This window comes from Melopsittacus undulatus, chromosome 9, assembly GCF_012275295.1.
Source record: "Melopsittacus undulatus isolate bMelUnd1 chromosome 9, bMelUnd1.mat.Z, whole genome shotgun sequence".
NCBI lineage: Eukaryota > Metazoa > Chordata > Aves > Psittaciformes > Psittaculidae > Melopsittacus > Melopsittacus undulatus.
Genome location: NC_047535.1, coordinates 36,500,966 through 36,516,225, shown reverse-complemented (window position 1 = coordinate 36,516,225; position 15,260 = coordinate 36,500,966). Strand labels below are relative to the sequence as shown.

Here is a 15,260-nt window from a genome sequence, read left to right as displayed (position 1 = left end):
ACCCAGAGGAAGATACGATGTTTGTGCTGGTGTCTCCTCAGGGATATGGTTTAAACCCCACTGAAGGCTGCATTTAGAGCGAGCTCAGGGTTGGGATTTCAAGGTTCTCCTCACACAGTGTTATTTGTCAGGGGTAACAGACTGCTGGCAGCGCTTTCTGTGCTCTCTCTCCAAAATCAAGTCACTGTGCAAATGGAAAATTACCTGAGAAATCAGGCAGGCGTTTAACAAGGGATTGGGATCCTCAGAGGAGCAGTTAGGTGAGCAGAGCCAATGTCTTCCCAGTGGAAACCCTGGCAAGGCACAGCCAGATTGAAATCAGATTCATAAATGCTCTCTGATGTCTGTGCAGTCCTTCTAGACTTGCCAGCCTCAACAATCATGGAAACAGGTCCCCAGATCATCAGCAGCTTTGCTGGCAGCAGGAATTACCTGCATCCTTCCACCCAGTGCCCAATGTCATGTCTAGCTCATGCTGCCCTCTCTCCCACCTGCATCTCTGCTACTTCCCCTCTCCCAGAGCTTTGGAGATGCTCGAAACCTTCCTCAGCTCCTCACTCCAGCAAACATGAGGGACATTCCTCAAGAAACTCAGAAGCTTTTATCAATCACACTATGAAATGAGCTTCACTTCTCCAAGACAAACTGCAAGGAGCCAGCTGGGACTGGGCAGCCAGCACTGACCCTCTGAGCTGATGCATCCTCTCCATCCATCACTCAGTTTCTATCAATTTCAGCAGAGGTCTATTGAAGTGGGCTCAAGGATCCTGGCAACTGCCAACACTCTTGCCACCATTAGTTCACTGTCCTCTTCCCACTGCATTTTCCATAGTGCTACACAAACCTGCCACATTTCAGAGCTGTCTGCAAGTGAGGCAAACAGCTTTATTTATTATTTACATTTATTTATATTTATCCACGATATATTATTAATTATATACTTATATAATATAGAATTATTAATAATGAAGATATTGAATACATAGATACCCTAACTGTATATTCATTTATCTTTATTCTGGGGCAACAGAAGGACAACCCCACAGCAGCGAGATGTCAGATACTTCTGAAGAAACAAGGCAACGAGACAGCAGTGCTATGTGGCTTAGAAAAAAGGCTCCTAGGGTTTTCTGTTCAATCCACCAGCCCACAGCGCTTCTGCATGCTCTGTTGCTGCTGGCAAGGGACAAGGGAACAGGAATTATTCCCCCTAGTGACTCTTGGTTGCAGCCCAACTCTCCCATTGGAGGAGCTGCAGAGTCATTTAGGTAAAGAACTCATCAATGATTTATGGTTTCTTCCACAAGGGAGAAGGAAGAAACTGCCAACAAGCAGCAGCTTCTCTCCAGCGAGGCAAGCAGCAGGGCCAGTGCTCAGATGTCTTTGCACATCACTGGTGCAAAGTGATCACTCAAATCACTGGTGCCAGGGAGTAGTGATCAATGCAGAGGCAGGGATGCAAGCTCCTCTGAAGGCAGAAAGCTCTCTCTTCACCCTTCATATGCCCTCTCAAGAAGACACTTTTCAGACTCCTTTGAGTTCCCAGCCCAAACCTGTTCCTTAATGCAGAGCTTTACAAGCAAGGAAAGCATCAGTGCCAACAGGAACAGGACAAAACTCTCTTGACATGACAGCCAAATGAGGAACATACAACACAAATGATTCTTAATGCTAAAACAATAATTGCAGAGCCCAAGCAGGCAGATGTAGGGTTCCCTGCAAGGCCAACCAAAACTTCTGGTTGCTTCTGGGAGCCTTCTGAGGTTCCATGATCTTAAATAAATAGCACAGCCATTGAAAACCTATCACCAGCTCCCCTGGCAGCCTGCCTGCAGAAAGCAGAAGCTAGTAAAAGAAGGTTTTGAGCTCCAGCTGGCAGACACCAACCAAACTTGAGCATATTTGCAGGGAAAGTTGAGGGTAACATGGCTGGGTTCTGTGGTTGAGAACCAGAGCAGCTTTCCCTTGCTTTTGAATACACCAGAAGTGAAATTCAAGGTCTCCAACCTGCACCCTGAAGATGAACTGGGTCCTCCTGCCCCCAGAGATCTGGCACCAAAGTGAAGGCAGGATGCCCATGGGGAGGGAGGGCTATTTCCTTGGGTTGCCTCACAAGTATCACAGTGGCAATGATGGTGACCTGGCAATTTAAATTAGGACAGACAAGGGCTTTTCTTAGAAGAAATGGGATGCTGTTTTTAGAGCATGTAGGACAGCCACTGTAAACAGCAAAATTTCTCCACAACCATAAAACTTCACAAAACCCCCAAAACCACAGGCAGGAAATTAAAGAGAAGTCAGAGGAAAAACACCACCAAACAGTTACATCTCTGTAGGGATTATACTGGGAAAAGCTAAAAAAGAACAAAGACCTTGATCTTTCAAACACTGGGCCCATGCTCAGCTCTGCCTGCGGGAGCTGTGGAGGCAGCACTTCAGTCTCCAGCCAGTCCAGCTGCTGCCGGGCAAGACAGGGCACCTGGGATTGACAACGGGACAAGAGGACCTATGAGACCCCCTGTATTTCTGGGTTCCTCTTTATTAATTCCCACACTGGAATTGAGTCCAAAGCAGCTGATGCCGCAGGGTTATTATTACACTTGCCTGCGTTTCTTTCCATCCCTCAGCTTTCTTTTTTCTTTGTAACGCAGCTCTGTAGTACGGTTTTTATTTTAGCTAATGAATCCCTGCCCACGCATGCGAGAGCCTCCAAAACACCCACAGACCAGAGGCAGGGGAAGGAAATGCCGGAATTGTTTGTTGAAATCTGGCAGAGGCTCTCTTTTATTGCGAGGGGCCAGAGGAACACAGTGTTCTCCAGAGATCCCGAGCAGGCTGAGGTCAGACACTGGCTTCTGCCACAAGGCCTCAAGCACTAGGAAGGGGGTTTTGTTTCTGCCTTTCTGCAATTACATAATGTCTTTTCCATGCCTTAGGTTGGCTGCTTCCAGACTGCTGGAGCACGCTCCGAAACACCACACTCCACAGCTTTAGAAGAAAAATAATACAGAGAAACCACCACCAACCCCCCTTAAACACAACACACTTCTGCTCATATAAAACTGCAAAGCCTCATTTCCTGCCGCAGTCCCGTATTGTAACAGATGGAGGAAAGGGGAGGGGGAAGGGCTCCTTTTTTTCCTTATTTCATTTTTCCATATTATCCATGTGTTGGCAGCGCGTTGCTGTCACAGAGTGGTGGAAAGTTCATTTACGGGAAACCTTCCGAAACTGGAGCAGCTCATAAAACTTTTAATGCAGACCTGGTTAAAAAATAATGACATGAGACCTGAAGGGTTTTCGCCTCAGTTGGGGAATGCATTTTTGGTCTATTTCTACACTTTGAGCAAATGACGATATTAAAGAGTTATTTTAACCATTAAAAGCAAGAAAGAAAAAGAAGGAAAACCCATCTGGGAGGGCAAAACAGGGATGTACTGAGAGCTCAAGAAGTGAGTGAAGTTTCCTGGGTTTTGTGACCCAGGTGAGGCAATGAATTACCTAAACCCTTTTACTCACCCTTACCTACGGATGAACTTCTTAGCAAGGCCTTTAGCTAACACTGACCAAAAGTAAATCAGCTATGAGGCAGCTGGAAGTTTACAGGCAAAAAATGAAGATGGTTTGGATGGTAGAACAGAACCACAGGCACACAAGGCTCAATTGCAAGCTATGCTTCCAGTTGGCCACAGCCGGGGAAAAACCCACTTACATCTGGATCCACAGAATTACTTTGGCACCAGATCTCTGTCACTTTGACGGCTTCAAGCAACTTTTTCAGGTCTCAAAATGACTCTGTTCCCCATCCTACTTGAGAGGTGTAGATCTGAAGGGTCTCAGAGCATGAGGAAACATTTGCCCAAGATGCTCTTCTCTTCACTTCCCACCCCTGATCCTCTATGGTTTCTTTTCTGCATGGCCTTTCTGTCCTTCCCCTGCTTTTTATGCAGATACCTGAGTGCACAGAGTACAGGATCAGTAAAAGTGGATTAGCAATGAGAATGTATTAGCCCAGTTTGAGTATCTGAATAGATGGAGCAACCTGGAGACTCTTGGACAAAACCGCAGTAGGTTCTGCAACAGCCACAGGGTTAAATGGTGCAGCTGCTCTAAATCCACATGGTCCATGCTTTGGGTGAATCTCCCAGATAAATCCATCAGGTAAGGAGCAAAGTCAAACACCACCCTAGAAGGAGCAGAGCAAAAAAAAATGGGAAACAAGAGAAAGCTGGCCACAAACAGCCCATTCTGTCCTCCAACGATGGAGCACAGGCATTTTCTACATAACTTGGACCGTACGAACAGGAAATCTGTGTACTAATGTATTCCCACAGCCACGCACACGAGGGGTCTGTGTGCCTCTGGAGTGCCTACAATGAATCATTCATTGTCCTTCCTCAGGCTTTCCAGTAGGAAGAAGCTACACATTTGACCTTATAAAAAGCAGAATTGAGCCTGGTAAGATGCAGCCAGTAGTAACCCTGGCCTTGCTGGCAGCCTAAGCTACCAGAGAAGACAGGGGCTGCTGCTCCACCACTGAGCGCTACATCAGCGTTTCCATATGAAATTACTACTTTCAAGGCTGATATAAATGAGCCAAGAAAGAAAAGAAACAAAAGGAGTCTGGCCCCAAAATACTTTTCCTTTAAAAATATATGAAATATAGAAATATATTAAAAATACAAAAATTCGCTACAAGTTTTCATCTCTAATAGAAAAATCTAGAACCGGACATTGTTTTACATCTTTGGTCCACATGAAGAGGATTCCTGTCCTGCTGATGATCATTAAGGTGCTTTCTCAGAAAAAAGGAATAAAAAAGTTCATTTTTTGACAGAAAACATGGTAACATGATTGAGGCTTGCAGAGGTCAGTAGGGCTACATGGGGAAGACAGACTGGAAGAGCCTGTCTGTACATCTAGTAACTTATCTCTTTTAAAATACTTGTTCTCTCAGTGGCTGCTATGATATCTGTGAATCCTTTTGAGCAACAAAAGCAATAATTAGGATTTCTAGAGTGAATTGCTCATCTCAGGTGAGTTGATTTTCATTCTCTGCCATGGAAAAGAGTTAGCAAGATGGGTCAGTGGTTCAGACCATCTGTCTACGACATCTCTGCTCCTTCCCAGATTTCCTGTGCAACCCCAAGGACACTTGGAGGATGTTTTTAGCAAGTTAGTACAGAACCTGAAAACCCAGCCAAGTCCCATGCACATCCCTGGATGCCCAGATGCTGACAGAAATTGAGTGCATGTGCTGTGACTGGCCTCATATTCCTGCTGGTAAACTGGGGATAGGAATGCTCCTCATCCAACACATCACTTGGGAATCCTACACTGATAGAGGCAACGCAAGTCTACCAGACAGACAGAAAGTGGACATCACACCAAAAACTTGCCCCTTCCTGGCTGATCCAATGTTGGAGTCAAGATGGTAAAAGGGATAAGCCTGCAGACCTCACCCATGCTTGCTGAGAGCTGCTGAGAAGGACGACATTGTTTCAGGCTCCAAACCTGAACATCTTGTGTTTCGTGTAATCTCATTGAAAATATTTTGATTTATGATCTCAATTATCCGTTAACTGAAATCCCACATCTCAGATATCATGAAATTAAGCAATAATGAATAAGAGGCTGTGCTGTTGAGGCACTTTACAGAGTGATTCATATTAAATAAGAGACTGTGTAGCCAATATAATAGTTTGCCAGATTAACACATGCCTCACTGAATAGTAAATACTTTCATTTGTGGCTGCTTTGGAAACATCACTGAGTTCAGTAATTACAAAGTGTGAGACTAACAAAGTATAAAAGAGAAGAAAAGGAAGAAAAGAAAAGCTTGGGTATGAGCAGAGCTTGTGCCTTATCCAAGCCTGAAGAAGAATGTAAAGGTTTAATTATAGCTAATGAGAACATATTTCAAAGCTGCAAAGCTTTTCTTTTTGGAGCTTAATAATGTGCAGAAGGAAACACTGAAGTGCGATGCTCCCATGGGGGGCAAAGGGTGTTTCTCTGGGAATGCATTCAAAACCCAAAGGGAAGTGCAGAGTGATCCAGAGGCCAAAGGGGAAAGGCAAATCCTGCCATGAGATGGTCACTTCTCTTCCAGCTTTTGCAGATTAAAATTCCTCTCGAGCTCTTCTGAGAATCACTACATCAGGCAAAGCTTATGGTAAGCAGAGAACCTGAAAGATTGTCCCCCAAGGAGCCGACATGGCTTGCAGAGCCATCTCTGCCAATTCTGTTTACTTATGAAATATTAATGCAGTACTGATGACAGTTGCTGGTTTTGAAAGCATTGGAGACCAAAGACCTCTGTAATTTGTAAGGGGCAGCCAGCCCATTTCGAGTGCCTGGCTAACACGGTGGAGGCCAAAGCAGCCCCTAACAGCGAGTCTAGTCCCCACGCACATTATGACCTTGCCTGAACACCACACTTGGGTCCCCTTTGATGCCACAGCAGCTCAGCTGGGCTCAGTGCTCAGTTCCTGCAGGCAGTGACCATTAGCTGGGGTAAACGTATTCCAGTGCTTAAATTCAGGCCGCCTGCAGACAAATGGTGTCCTTACCAGCCACAGGCACACAGCATCTAGCCTGGACTTGGCTCCAAACCTCAAATTAGCTCTAAGGTTTAAAGCCCAACAATATTTCCTTCCATTTGCATTCTCTTCCTATTGCTCTTGTATTTTCAGTTCTAATGGTATTTTTAATTTAAGATCTCACATCCCAATTTGAGGCCAAAAGATACAATTGGATGCTTGCAAACTACTCTCAGCTTTCAACTCTTACAAGTGCTGACACACCAGCAAGATCAGAGTCCCAGCTCACATTGAAAACTGTCTCAAACCAACTCCTACCCCTTATTTCCACAAACGTTAGAAAGCTTTCTTAGGGGCAAATATGGGATACAAAACCTAATTTCTTTCTGATGGCGCATGTGAAGAAAGCCTGAGGTGGTGAATAAAGTTAGGAGAGAGCACTCCAGGGGAGGATACCTGAGTCTGGCTTGACCTTGAGATGATGTTACGTGATGTTATGCAGATCAGATGCCCTCTATGATCACCAACCTTCTGTTCGAAAAGGGAACCCAGCTGCTTACACACCCCTCCCAGGTAGAAGGGAAAACAGAAGCCATCATCAGTATTTGTGAAAGGTGCACAGATCTACTTATCTTAAAGCGCTCTAAAATAATACCATATATACACAAATCAAAGACCAAAACTGGTAGGAAATGTTCCTGTACAAAGGAGGCAACCACCACATTCACAAAAACATGAATCACTTTCTACCTGGAAACTACCAGGTGAGTACTTTTCCTGCTGAATGCTCCAAGGTATCTCACCAAATCTTTGACTGACTTTGCTGCTTGAAGCTTTGCTGCATTGTCTGAGCCTATTTCAATGAATGCCTTGCAAACAGTGAATTTCAGATAGTTCACAGTCAAATTCAGAAATCCATTCTATAATGAATAACTATAGAAGCCCCAGTACTGCACGTGTTCCCCATTTTGGTGGCTATGCACTAACAGCTTGCAGTGCATCACAGGAAACATGCGATGTACAGTTCATGCTCAGAGATAATTTGAGCAAACACATCTTTTTTGCTTAGAGAAAATCACACAGCAGAAACACCATTGTTGGAATCATCACAGAAAGATAAAAAAAGCTACAGAAAAGGTAAAAAAACCCCACAAGCCAACCTAAAAACCATTCAAACAGAACATTCAGGCAAAAATAGTCACAAGCTGGTTTGCCATTTGGTTTCCGGCCCCAGTTTACTGCGTATGAGGTGTTGAGTGAGCAGAGGAAATTAGTTACATTTTTGAGGGTTTGACACAGCTTAAGGAATAATTTTCATGACATCAGCAAATAGTTTGATTTGGAATCCAAGCACAAAATTCAACAGACGAGCAAGCCCTTGCTGGGATAACAAAGATCATCTGCAGGTGTGCAGAGCTTCAAAATCAAATCGAACCCTTCCCACTCTGCAATATGAAGAGTAAAGGCTATTTAAGGCCTGTAATCTGTAATCTGCAGTTTTTAGGTTTAGTATGGAAGGAAAAGTAGGCTCCTTAGAGAGCTGGTTTTCTGGCTGGAACTTGAAGTGTTATCTCTGTCCACCATTTCTAGCTGTGCAGTGGACCAGTAACAGCTATTCCAGCCAAATTCCTGATGTTTGTATGACACATGGCTATGTGCAATGACAGACACTGCACACAGGAACTCACTGCATGGTGTGCTTCAAGGAATGGATTTACTGAATAGCATTACAACAGCAAAGCACAAGCATCACTTGGGGTAGGAGCAATTTGGTTTTGGTGACAGATGGTTCCATTAAGTGATGATTTTGGAAAATCCCACCTCTACGTAGCATCAAGAGGTACCTCTGGTTATGTAAGACTCCTGGGAGGCTCAAAACCCAGCAATAATTCCTATCATATTATACAATAACCTGTACTGGAGACAGTGATTCAGAGCAGCTTGTCTGACATATCCATCTGTCAGGCCACCCTGTCTGGATATGGCTACAGAAACTGGAGTCAAGGCAATGTAAGAAACCAAGCTCATAAAAAGCCAAGAGCTTTGCTTAAGAAATGGCCAAAATCTTAGGACAGGACTCACACCTTGAGCTCTCTTTGAAACCCCAGATGTTGACAGGCTGGATTTTTGTCCACTTGCTTGTTCTGCCTTAGGACAAATATATTTAACAACAGTTTTTTTCTCACCAACAAGTTGCTATTAACATCCATGGGCAACCCCCTGCAATGTATTGGTAGTCTAACACTATGTGCAAAAAGCCCCACAGCAACAAAAAAACAAACAAAAAGCCACACACAAACCTGAAAACAACCAAAATCCCCCAAATGAGGTTACAAAAATAATGAACTGCCTTCCCAAAGGCACCCTGTGCATCCTGCAGCCAGTACAGTCCCAGTGCCACCAGCAGTCTCACAGCAAGGCTGTTCAGTCAATCCCAGTGATGGCCCATACACAGCTCCCACAATGAGCACACAATGCCCGTCTACAGAGCTGAGCTGATGGTCTATGAGTCCATCCTTGCTACTGGGATGTTTTACACACCCAGATTCCTCAAAAAGGTCAGTTGGAGATACTGTATGGAGCCTCCACACCGCAGCTCAGCAGAGAGCTGCATGTTGAAAAGATGGGTGTTTAAATATTGTAGGGCTTAGCCACAAATGCTAGGTACATAGAGCAGGTAAATCATTTAACAACTGCTCTGTGTTTATTAGCCAAGGCAAATATTCACAGTGTGATATGCCAAGAGCAAAAGGTGTATTTTACTGTTTGAACCAAGCAAGAGTTCTCTACTCAACTGCAGCATTAACCTTATTTTCTTTCACAGCTGTGGAGAAAGAAATGATACTGCAGCAAACTGGTGCCTATAATCCAGCTGTCCCTGAAGACAGAAGCTACCTCAAGTGAAGAACACACTTTGATTTGCTTATACTTTCCTGCTTTGCTCTGGTTTGCACTTCAAGTAGGTATCAGTCTCCAGGAAGCTCAGAAATACAGTTTTACCCTCTTAAAGCTCAAACATCCCACAGTAACACACTAAAACACCTCCTGTTCCAGGAGCTTATTAGGTTGAGTAGGACTTGTCAGTCTGTTGCTCAAGTGTGAAAATAATTATTCCTTTAACCCTTTATTTAGTTCCATTCTTCTTTATTGTAAGTACTGTAGCTCATTAGCATAAAATATCTTGCCTGAAATTATTAATGCAAAGCCAAATACCCACATAAAACACAGAGATCAAGAGTCTGAAATCCATGTGCAAAGCTCCATTTCCCAGAGCTTCAGTGGGTGCTAAAGCCTCTGGGAAAAATCCTTCTGATTTTGGTGTCTGCAACAGCCCCCCAAGCAATCCAAGCAGATGAGTTTATGTAGGTATTGAAGAAGAAAAACTCCAATCTCCAGACAAAACAAGAGCCTCATGAGGCTGCTGGAAGGTGGATGGGAGAGCACTCTGCCATGGGACTGGGGCAGTCACTATGGAGAGGGAAATGGGGCTTTCAAGCCCCTCTGCCCAAGGAGAGGCACTGTGCACCTCTTGGGCACAAGCTGTAACCACAGACAGGCCAACCCCACCATGGGCTGTTTCAGAAAGAGAAGGCCATACCCTCTTCATATTTCATGTTAGACCTCTACGAACTGACCTACGCTCTGAACATTACGTGCTGTAGCCCTGTAAGAGAACTTAGGACATACCCTTTTTTGAAGCCTTCATCACTGGCACACTTAGATGTCCCCACATGCTGACCACTGCAAATCCTATTCATGCGCTGCCCATATTGGAGGGCAACAACAAAGAGTTTTAAGGCTTCTTGAGACTCCAGATCCTTCCAGTTAAGAGCTACAAAGGTCTCTTGTACCTTAAAAGAAACTTTGCAGATACAGCTCAAACACACCATGAACATCACAACCACACTGCACAGTGTGCCAGCTCGCTTCACCCTTCCACTGAAACACCTTGACATACAGAACTGCCTCTTCTCTGTGGTGTCCCTCACACACAGCCATCACACCACTGAAGGTTCTACCCCACTGACTGCTGCACTATTTCCTCAAGGACCTAGTCCTCAAGGCTGGAACTTCCCCATGCTGAGTAACTCTGGCAGCAGCTACTTAACCTTTCACTTCCATGACAGCAGCAAAGCTGGGCCAGATCACAAGATAAAGTATGGGACCATGCCTCTTAGCAACACCTTGAAAGCATTTTCTGTCAGCTACAGAGTATGCTTTCTGTACAACCACCAATGGAGACCACAGCAGGAAAGGCTCAGCACTTGGTCTTGCCCATCGACCCTCCAGCGTGTTTTACAAGGTGCAAGCACAGAATCTGTTGACTTCTTGGCATTAACAGCTGCCCCTTCCTTTATGGGCTGGCCCAGTGCTGCTGATCAGTCACCCGGTAAAAGGAAAAGGAGCTGGTCTACGTGCTCGGAGGCTGGTGCGTGTGTAATTAACTCACCGACCTCGGCCGCTGGACGTGAAGGTTAAACACGAGAGCGGATATGAACTTTGGACACTCATCAAAGATACACTTGGTAACAGGGGGAATGTTTAGAGAGGAGATAAACACAATTGTGAGGAAGGTCAGAGAGGGAGATCCTAAAATGACCGTTCCCACGGAGCCCCCCACCTGAAGAAGTGCTACCCACTGGGGGCTTCATTGCAGCCATTCACTTGCTATGATCGAAGCGACACACTATACACTTCTAGAACTTCTTTCCATACTGAAGCTAAGCCAAGAGCAGGCAACATTTACACTGCAAGAGATCTGCATGACTGGCATCTTCCTGCATGCTCTTTACTGCTGCCAGTTACATTCTTGTGTGCGTGTCTCTTCTCTAACAATTCGTTGCTTCTGCTGGGACATGCAATGAGTTTTGACTCAATAAGAGCTGAGTGGTTTGCAATGTCACGGCTGCGCTGTTAATGATGAACAAGAGCAGCAGCCCTGAGCCTCCATAGGCAGGGCAGCACCAGGGAGCTGGCTCCTGTTTAGAGGTGCTGGTGAAGAGTCACAATGTCAAAAATTAGAATGAAAAACACAGTGTGTGTGAGGGGAGACTTATGCTTGCCTTCTGGGTTCCAATTTGGGTTTTGTTTGTGGTTTTTGTCTGTTTTAAGTAAAACTAACAAAACACAATTAAAAAAACTAGACTAAACTTAGGCAAAAAAAGGGATTTGGAAAAAAAACTTTTGTTTCGTTATTTATCATCACATTGAAACAAATGTTGCCCTACATTAGTAAACTCTCAGATACAGGAATAGGCACACAGGAGGCTCTTGACTTTCAATCCTCAAACAGGAAAATGGTGTGAACAATGCACGTATGAACTCTTCCCAGCATCTCCAGTAATGGGACTCAAACAAAGTAAGGCTGCTCTGAATGACTGTGTGATAGGAAAGAGGACAAGTGTTTCAGTCTGATATATTTCAATGACTTTACCAGCCTAAAAGCTCTTCCTCTAACAGAGGCTGTGTCTGGCACAACGTCTTTATCTGATCCTTTATCTGTACAGAGGAAAGAGTGCCAGGCCCATTGCTTCCTATGAGCATACGTCATTGTGGTTATCTGTAACATCCCTCATTAGGTCTTCATATACAATGAGGGGCTGACGTGATGCTCTACGTGTCCATTCTCCTCTAACATCAACTCTGAAGGCTTCCACAAGTACCAGCCCCACCTTGAACCAATGCCATCTCCAGTGCTCTGTGAGAAATGTAAGTGCTGGGTTGCAGCAGTTCACGCTGCTTCCCACTTCAGTCGCAATCTAAATACTGGCTAAAATAAACAGGTTATAGCTTGTGTCACCACTGCACCATCCTGCCCTAAATGAGTTTTTACCCTGGAAAACTCCCACTGAGTCACAGAGCCTTTGTCTTGAGGGAGGGCTTCGGGCTAGGAAGAAATGTTTCAACCACCAACATCACTTGGGGGTATGTGAAGGGAAGAATGTCAAGGTAAGTGATGGAAAGGTTTGGTTTGTGTGAGTTTTGTAGCTGAATGGGCTTGGCTCCACAGGGAAAGGCCAAATTCTAGGGACCTTACAGAAAACCTATTAAAACAGTCACAACAGAGCAAGCTGGCCACCCTTATCCAGAACTGAAACAGATCAGTCGCGGAGATAATGGAGGCCTGTGTGGTCCCTAATCTCCCAGTTACCTCGCCAGGGTAAGGATCTGTTGAGCCCCCAGCCAGAAAATCCTCTGGCAGCTCCCTGCCTAAGCATACAGAGGTTTATCTTCCTCTCCAGAGGCCCTGTTTCAGCTTTGCAGAACAAAATCAGCTCTGGCCTGTTAGGATAAATGCTCTCCTGAACAGCTATCCATGCTATTTCCTACAACAAGGGCCTTCACTAATCATGGACAAATAGAATACGCATCAGGTTTCCTTTCTGTCCTTATGAACTGAACCACCCACTTTGGGTTTCCAACACAAGAGTTACCTGTACCATAGCCAGACTTAAATGGACAGGAAAATAAGGATGCTTCCCATCTTCCTGCTAGCCAAGTTGCCTGGACAGGGAAGCAGATTCTGGCTTGTGCTGGAGAAACAGAGCTCTCATGAGGAAAACTATCCCAAGGAGCACTTTCAAGCCCAAATGCTGGTACTGGTGCACTGCCTTAAAACTTCTTGATCAGCATTTTAACACTCTGCTGTACCACTGAATCAAGGCTTTAAGTGCCTTTATCAATAAAGTGGTTCAGAAGCACATCTGTTTACTGATGGGTCCTGTTCACTCGCACCAGTTTAAGCATCCCAGAAAGCTATGCATCCAAATTTCCTCCTTGCCCACAGTTCCCTTCATTCTTTCCTCTTTACCTAGTTTTACAGTTCGGGATCCTGCATGCTGAGGGGTCATGTGCAGCTCTCAAATTATGGATTAACTGGCTAGCATTTACTAGGAAAACAGTGTGGCTTTTCCAGGCTGTGCCTTGATGGGATGCTGTGTTTTGTACCGTGCAGCTGCTCCATTGTGGAGTTCAGAAAAAGTTCTGAATCTGAAAACTATGAAAGCATTTTCCCAGGTCACCTCCAGCAGCTTCAGTTTTGTGCCATTAGTGGGAATGACAGCAATACATTAATCAACTAATCCTGCTGCGTTTAACATGTGGGGCTTGTTCTGCCTCGCAACTCTTGTATCCCTGTAATTGGCAGATGACCCAGTTACAGGTTTATGATTAGGAATGTTTTTCACTGCAATGATTCATTTGGTGAAATTTTAAAACCTACTGCATTGTTTTCAAGTTGTTGAAATGTCCACACATCAATACGTGACCCGTTAAATACCAGACCAGAGGGGAGTTAAACAACAAACAACAGTATCCTCCCTGAATGTACTGGTTGGTGCTTTTAAAGCATCCTTTTTAACCTGGAAAAGGCCAGCTGCCCTTTCTAGATCTTAAAAATGATCAAATAATCAGTAGAGTGATACTCAGGGATCTTCTCTTAAAAAAAGATCCCATTCGGGTTAAATACTTCACTCGAGCCATTCTAAACAGAAATAAAATCAAGCACCATTTTGAACTGTAACATTACATCAAACAAAAAGTGCTCAATGCTTTGGTTTGCAAGTGCTAAACCAAGATGCTTTGCTGATTTCTAATTCATTGGGGAAACAAAAAGCGGATTATGTGTGAAAGTGACTTTTTCAGGGAGAAGGTGCAGGTGAAACCATGGTGTCCTGCTCCCGTTACCTGCTGCAGCCAGGACTGGTTTTTGCTGCATCAGTATCAGATGCTGAACCCCTTAATTACAGGGAGGGCTGTTCCCCTGCTCTGTAGCTGCTTTGTCAGATCCTAGCAGGACTAACTATGGCAAAAACCAGGATTACAGGAGGAGCTGCCATTATCCAGAACCTCAACCCACAGGATGAATTTTGCCTAGAATATTTTCACTGAGGACTCTCAACAAGGGCACATGATTTATGCTGCCAGCCCTGCTTGCCTGCTTAGGCAGGAGTTGGAGAAGGTGCTTTTAGGTCTTGGAGCCTCTACATTTAGAGAAAGGCTTGGAACCTTTTTCCCTTCCTCCCTCAACATTGCACTTCATCTGCCTTCTCTGGTTAGCCTTTTAGCTCTGCAAAGCAGGATGGATCTCCCACCATTGTAGCACCAGTACTGAGCTCCAGATGAGGCCTTTTCTAAAATGGATGTGCGTACAATGTCATTAACCACCACAGTCAAACGTGGACATGCATTTCTTATTTTCTCTGTATTGGTAAATCTTGGTGGCACCCCCAAGATGTTCAAACTGCCACTGCCATAGCACATGGACCAACTTCGAGAGCATGACAAATTTTGGAGAAGCAAGAGCAGACCAAAGCTGAAACTGAACTCTTTTTCCTCCTGCCCCAGAACAGTCAACACATACATTTATTCATCCCTACGACTTACACTCAGTAGCCTCTTCATTGTAGTATGATGCACTACTAAGTAAAGATAATGGTGAATGCAACGGCAGGCAGTGAACAAATAGCTATTTGGAGATAAGTCAAGCAGCTAAATAGGCCCTTATGAGGCCAGTGCCACTGAACCCAGGACTTGGATGCCCAATTAGCTCCATCACGGGCCAAAGAGTTGGCCCACAGCCTGTGTTGGAGGGAGACAGATCTTTCGTTAGCACACAGAGGAGGCTCTGATCTCTTCCGCAATGTGTATGACATACTCGGATGAATCCATTTGGGCTAACAAAGTGGTTATTTCAGCAGGAATGCTAACGAAGCCTGATTT

General features: G+C 44.7%; 1 long non-coding RNA gene across 10 annotated transcripts in view; it reads right to left on the bottom strand.

The window, feature by feature from the left end:
* The window catches only part of LOC115945342 (uncharacterized), a 254,563-nt gene that overhangs the window by 105,513 nt on the left and 133,790 nt on the right, over positions 1–15,260 (bottom strand). The gene's annotated exons all lie outside the window — the stretch shown is intronic.